The sequence below is a fragment of the Branchiostoma lanceolatum genome, chromosome 8, assembly GCF_035083965.1.
Source record: "Branchiostoma lanceolatum isolate klBraLanc5 chromosome 8, klBraLanc5.hap2, whole genome shotgun sequence".
In the NCBI taxonomy this organism is placed as follows: Eukaryota; Metazoa; Chordata; class Leptocardii; order Amphioxiformes; family Branchiostomatidae; genus Branchiostoma; species Branchiostoma lanceolatum.
Genome location: NC_089729.1, coordinates 21,395,064 through 21,402,711, shown reverse-complemented (window position 1 = coordinate 21,402,711; position 7,648 = coordinate 21,395,064).

Here is a 7,648-nt window from a genome sequence, read left to right as displayed (position 1 = left end):
AGAGCATCCTGGGAGGGCTGGAGCTGGCTGGCGCTGATTGGTCAGCTAGCTTTGGCGCCAAATATTTAAAAAGAGCCACGAGGGGGTCGGCGCATTATGGTCTTCAAGTCCTACAGACTTTATACAGCCCCTGTCACACTTTTATAGATAACAGAGAGCTAGAAATGACCTCCCGACCATTCCCAACCTTCCCAGACCATGGTTGTATACGTATTGGGAGTCAGTCGTGAGTGAACCCGTAGGTCACCTAGGTATTTACGCTACTGACTGGGAGGTAATTAGGCCCAATTTGGCCACCTTCCCATCAATTACGGGAATGAAACAGTTTTGATACGAATTAGAGAGACTCTGAATCAAAATGGCTTAAATACCTATTCGTGTGGACCCCCATATCCTATGAGAGAGGGAGGTCCCCCTATGGTCCCCTACGTTTAAGGAAGGCGATTACGCAAAATCTGTTCGCCTCGCTACGAATAACATGACTAAGGTGGTTTTCCCTAAGAATTACAGGAAATAAAATTGGTCTACGCCTTACGGAAAAGAGCATGCACGCTCTCATAAGAAAGGCGATCGTCTGTGCTTGGCAGTAGCCTTCACCTGTCCCTCCTATGGATCGTAGAATTCAGCAGAAAAAAAAGAATAATTAGCCAGCACGGTCAGTCCATGGTGAAGATCACATGCACTTCGTCCATTTTCTATTCAAATTCGTGAGACAGTTGGTAAACGGTTGGGAATCAGTTATGCTTCGGTCACATTTCAAAGCCGGGGCCCGGCCGGGCTGTTTGACAAAACAAAGAATAAAAGGCGCATATCAAGGATATACATAACGTATGGTAAGGAATAATTTTTCAAAAGTTTTGTGTGTTTTGTTGTCTTTTATGTCATAGTTTTCGTTCCCACAAGCTGCCCGGCAGGGCCCCGGGTTGGAAATGTGACCCTAGCATTAAGAGGGAGTCGACAGTGCACGTCGTGGCAGTTGGAGTAGGTTGAACCGTTCTTTGGGGACTCAGTTCTGAGTCGGTTATGTTCCGGACGGGTGTATAATAGAGCAAAGTATAAAGAAAATTCTAGTACTCAGGTTTCTTTGACTTTGAATCATCCACGGCGCGAGGCATAGCAATATCACCCTCGCTGGCCTCAGAGTGTTACAAAGGTCTATCTCGGGCAAAAGGGACGCATTAGTCTGAACGCAGATGAGTACTCGAAAGTAATTTATAATTTATGCAGAAATGCACCTGGACATAAATCATGCTAATGAGCCCCTCATTTGCAAATTCTATGCAGAAAGGTGTATTTCCCTCACCGTAAAAACTACGGATGTCATATTTGAGATGTAGATACCTATAGGAAAGGTCATCGTTTGCATAATTTATGCAGAAACTTGTACTTCCATTAAATTGCGGTACATGCTACGGATGTCACATTAGAAATTTAGGTACTTTTACGAAAGGTGAATACACCTGGACATATATTGTGCTAATGAGGACCTCATTAGCATAAAACTATGCAGCATCTTGTATTTCCCTTACGGTACATGCTATGGATGTCATATTTGAGATGTAAGTACCTTTAGGAAAGGTATATACACCTGGACATAAGTTATGCTAATCGGGACCTCATTTGCATATTTCATGCAGAAACTTATATTTCCCTTACGGTAAATGCTATGGATGTTATATTGGAGATGTTGGTACCTTTCAGAAAGGTGAATACACCTGGACATACATTATGGTAATGAGGACCTCATTTGCATGATTTGTGCAGAAACTTCTATTTCCCTTACTGACATGCTAAGGATGTCATATTTGAGGTGTAGATAATGGGGAGGAATATTCTGTATTTTCTCGAAAATGTTGCCTTTCTTTTTATATTCCTCTCCACAGGAGGGAATATACTGTTTTTGCTTGCCTTTTCTTCTTTCTTTCTTCTTCTTCTGCCCAAAACCAACCAACTAATGGTATTGCAGAAAGTTATAAGTACCTTATGTTACATGGTACGGATGTTATATTTGAGATGCAGGTACTAGTACCTGTAGAAAAGGTGAATACACCTGACCTCATTTGCATAATTTATGCATAAACTTGTATTTCCCTTACCGTAAAAGCTGGGGATGTCATATTTGAGATGTAGGTACCCTTGGGAAAGGTGAATACACCTGGACATAAATCATGCTAATGCAGACCTCATTTGCATAATTTAGGAATAAACTTGTATTTCCCTTACCGTAAAAGCTACGGATGTCATATTTGAGATGTAGGTACCTTTAGGAAAGGGTAACACAACTGGCAATATATTATGCTAATGAGGACCTCATTGGTATAATTTATGCAGACACTTGTATTTTCCTTACCGTAAAAGCTATGGATGTCATATTTGAGATGTAGTTTCCTTTAGGAAAGACGAGAACACCTGGCAATATATTATGCTAATGAGGACCTCATTGGTATAATTTATGCAGACACTTGTATTTTCCTTACCGTAAAAGCTATGGATGTCATATTTGAGATGTAGTTTCCTTTAGGAAAGACGAGAACACCTGGCAATACATTATGCTAATGAGGACCTCGTTTGCATAATTTATGCAGAAACTTGTATTTCCCTTACCGTAAAAGCTACGGATGTCATATTTGAGATGTAGGTACCTTTAGGAAAGGGTAACACAACTGGCCATATATTATGCTAATGCAGACCTCATTTGCATAATTTATGCAGAAACTTGTATTTCCCTTACCGTAGAAGCTATGGATGTGATATTTGACATGTAGTCACCTTTAGGAAAGGTGAGAACACCTGGCAATACATTATGCTAATGAGGACCTCATTTGCATAATTTATGCATATACTTGTATTTCCCTTACCGTAAAAGCTACGGATTTGACATGTAGGTACCTTTAGGAAAGGTGAATACACCTGGAAATATATTATGGAAATGATAAATGCGGTACAAATGAGCCGATAAGGCGCAATACCGCCAATATGTTTAAAACTGAATGCATTCAAGTTCGCGGGGATTTGATTTCGCGTTGAGCATGACATGGGGTGTTGTCGGTGGTTTGAGCTTCTCGGCAGCGCTATTGTCACATACTGCTGCAATAAGACCGACGTCTTTATCAAGTCGGAAACCACACAGTGACTCCGCAAGGGCTACAGACGCGTAGGCGGACATAGCAGTCGCTTTTGATGGTGCGGTGCTGACATGATCATCTGTCACATTTTTTTATGGCAGAGCTGAATCTGCGTCGTAGAAACTTCCTGCATTCACCGGAACAAGGTACACGCGGGTTCGGCTCTGCTATAAGGAGAATGATCTGTGACTGATCTAAGTCATCTAACCATATCTACACACTGGATACGTAGTACAATTCACTACCATGGTGTCGACTGTCCAATCTGTCCAGACATGAGAGTGGGCACTGCTCTGGGCTCACCCGTAATCTGTAACCAAGTTTTAGTTTCAATTCCTAGTTTCATGGTGGTACATGATTTACGTAAATCGACAACTGTACTCTACGTAATGTAACACAGAAACTGTTATCCCATAACGATGTCTCAGAATGCCTCCCCTGTAACGTTACGTGTGTTGCAATGGGGTTGATCGCATGGAAAAATGAAAGAATGCAAAATCAAAACTGTATAATGTTCATTTAATAACTGCATAATTTCGTCTGTTTTCTTTGTGCTAGTGTTTTGACTAACAATACACCCCCCAGCCCATGGTGGTGCGGTCCAGCTGGGCATTTCGCATAATTGCACCAGCCGGATAATGGCACCAAAAACGCTGACAAATGGGTGGTGCTAAGCGGATTCTACTGTATTTCCCTTACGGTACATGCTATGGATGTCATACTTGACATGTAGGTACCTTTTGGAAGATTAAATAGACCTGGACATAACTTATGCTACTGAGGACCTCCTTTCCATAATTCATGCAAAACTTCATACTTCCCTTACAGTACATGCTAAGGATGTCATATTTGAGGTGTAGGTAATGGGAGAGGAATATCCTGCATTTTCTCGAAAATGTTGCCTTTGTAGTTTCTTTTTTTTTGCGTTTTGTCGCCTTCGGCTCTTACCTTCCTTGCAGTCCTGCTGGTTCAACACTGTGTCACACACAATAAGACCTTATATGGCAAGAACTTCCAAAATTGTTGTATAGCCGTTGCTTTATATGGCAAGGGAGCAAGAAAAGTCAGGCAGGCTTGATTTGCATGACACATAGGAGGGCGACCCCATGTAACTGCTACAACTGTTCGGAAATATCATTGCATTGTGGTTTCGGACTTTGATATCCTGAAAAATGACCATATTGCATCTATACCACAAGATTGCAGAAGAAGAAAAAATGATTTCCTCAAGAAAACGACCAAAAATCGACATAAATGATACCATGTAGTGAGGTTAAATCATTACATGTATGTACAATGGGGCATGGTACACACTACAACTTAGCTCAACTGGTAACGTCGTGGAACTTCGGATCCGTAAGATCCAGGATCGAGTCCGTGCATGGATTTTTTTTCTTTTTAGATATTAAATATCAAAAATATATATCAATATTATATTAATCCATCAATATCATATTCATGAATATCACATTTTTTAATAAATAAATAAATATTTCATTTTTGTTATTTTAAAATATTCATTTAATATACTAGTATACAAGGCCTTTGTCTTATGAAGAGGACTTCATAGATTCCAAACCCGGCATTCAAATTTTCTGTTTAGTGTAATGGAAAATACCAAGCAGCGGCTCCTATGCGCGGTAAGATGATTCTTGCAAAACACTCGCCACTAAACTTCTATTCCCGATGTAAAAAGGGGCTCTTGATGTTGTTTGCAAAACAGTGATCCTTTGTTACAGTAGCAAATGCTCCATTGTTCAGTATCGACTTCATTCAGACAACACGGACGTGGAAAGTGATGCCGCTCGGCACAAAAATATGGGAATTTTCATGAATTTTAGCAAAATTATCCAGGAAAATAAGGAAGAAATGTTGTAAATGCGGAAACCAGAATAATAGGGATGAGGTAGCTGCTAATTGGTTTGAACACTTGTTTGACATTTGGTAGTCATTTTAGATAGAACCTTAGCTGTTATGAACTTCTATTTCACTTAATTACCATAGTGCTGATGATTCAATGGTGCTTTTTCAAATTGTATGTTTTATTGCGTGCTATGTAACGTTACATAATTACATTGATAGCTTTTATAATGAGCCTATTGTACATTTTAGAAATAAGTACAAGTTGTAGGCCAAGACCAGCTTTTTCAAAAGCACTTAAGTTAAGTGCCGTAACTTCAAAATTGCTTTCCCCAATCTGCCTTTCTCTATTAAAACAGTACTCCTTTCCCAAAATGACAATTTTTCTTATAGACTCAACAGCCCTTGATTGACTTTCTCTGGCAGATTTTACTTCAAGAAAAGGGAAAAGACAATTCACACTCATAAACGTAGACAAAACGCCAGCTTTTTTTAAAAGCACTTGTTTCTTCTTCTGCCCAAAACCAAGTAGATGTAGGGTGGTAGTTCTAATACTGGTATTGCAGAAAGTTATATTTTCCTTCTGGAACATGCTACGGATGTCATACTTGAGGTGTGGGTACCTTCAGGATAGGTGAATACACCTGGATATAAATTATGCTAATAAGGACCTAATTTGCACAATCTATGCAGAAACGTCATAATTCCCTTACAGTAAATGCTACAGATATTTTTTGCGTTTCGGCGCATGCGCGCCGGAACGCATTGTCCTGGCTTTTACCTTCAAGGAAGGAAGCTTGGTTCAACACTGTGTCGCACACAATAAGACCTTATATGGCAATACGTTCCCAAATCCTTGTATAGCCGTTGCCTTATATGGCAAGAGAGCACGAAAAGGCAGGCAGGCTAGATTTGCATGTGACACAGGAGGGCGACCGCATGTAACTGCTACAACTGTTCGGAAATATCATTGCATTGTGGTTTCGGACTTTGATATCCTGAAAAATGACCATATTACATCTATTCCACAAGATTGCAGAAGAAAAAAAATGATTTCGTCAAGAAAACGACCAAAAATCGGCATAAATGATACCATATAGTGAGTTTATAGCATTACGTCCAGAGTGATCAGATACGTACCGCAGCTTGCTCGATCTGGCAGTGCGAAGCACTTCGGACCCAGAAGATCCGGGTTCGTGTCCGTGCATGGATTTTTTTTTTCTTTTTAGATATTGAATATCAAAAATATATATTGATATTATATTAATAATAATATCAGGTGTATTTGCAGCCAGTGCCACAGGCAGGTACCCAATGTGTAGGGTAATGAGGCTGTTTAACGTGTTTTTAATCTATCAATATCATATTTATGAATATCATTTTTTTTCATTAATAAATAAAGAAATATTTTATATTTGTTATTTTTAAATATTCATTTAATATATACAAGGCCTTTGTCTTATGAACAGGACTTCATAGATTCCAAACCCGGCATTCCAATTTTTCTGTTCATTGTAATGGAAAATACCGTGCAGCGGCTCCTATGCGCGGTAAGATGATTCTTGCAAAACACTCGCCACTAAACTTCTATCCCCGATGTAAACAGAGGCTCTTGATGTTGTTTGCAAAACAGCGATTCTTTGTTACAGTAGCAAATGCTCCATTGTTCAGTATCGACTTCATTCAGACAACACGGACGTGGAAAGTGGCGCCCCTCGGCACAAAACTATGGGAATTTTCATGAATTTTAGCAAAATTACCCAGGAAAATAAGGAAGAAATGTTGTAAATGCGGAAACCAGAATAATACGGATGAGGTAGCTGTTGATTTGTTTGACATTTGGTAGTCATTTTAGATAGAACCTTAGCTGTTATGAACTTCTATTTCACTTAATTACCATAGTGCTGATGATTCAATGGTGCTTTTTCAAATTTTATGTTTTATTGCGTGCCATGTACATAATTACATTGATAGCTTTTATAATGAGCCTATTATACATTTTACAAATAAGTACAAGTTGTAGGCTAAGACCAGCTTTTTCAAAAGCACTTAAGTTAAGTGACGTAACTTCAAAATTGCTTTCCCCAATCTGCCTTTCTCTATTAAAACAGTACTCATTTCCCAAAATGACAATTTTTCTTATAGACTGAACAGCCCTTGAGTGACTTCCTCTGGCAGATTTTACTTCAAGTAAAGGGAAAAGACAATTCACACTCATAAACGTAGCCGAAACGCCAGCTTTTTTTAAAAGCTCTTGTTTGAGGTGAAGGTACCTTTAGGAAAGGTGAATACACCTGGATATAAATTATGCTAATGATGACCTCATTTGCATAAATTTATGCAGAAACTTTATATTTCCCTTCTGGTACATGCTGTCTTATTGGAGGTGAAGTTGACTTTAGGAAAGGTCAATGCAATGGAATGTGCGTTTGTTGAAGGGGACATTATTTGCATAATTTATACAGCAAATTCATATTTCCGTCAGGGTAAATGCCATGTTGGAGGTTCAGGTAGCTTTAAAAAAGGTGAGTTATGCTACTGAGGACTTATTTGCATAATTTATGCAGTGACATCATATTTCTTTTGTGGTTACTAGGAGGGGATTATCTTGCATTTTCTCGAAAATGTTGCCTTTCTAGTTCCTTCTAGGCCCATGTGACTCT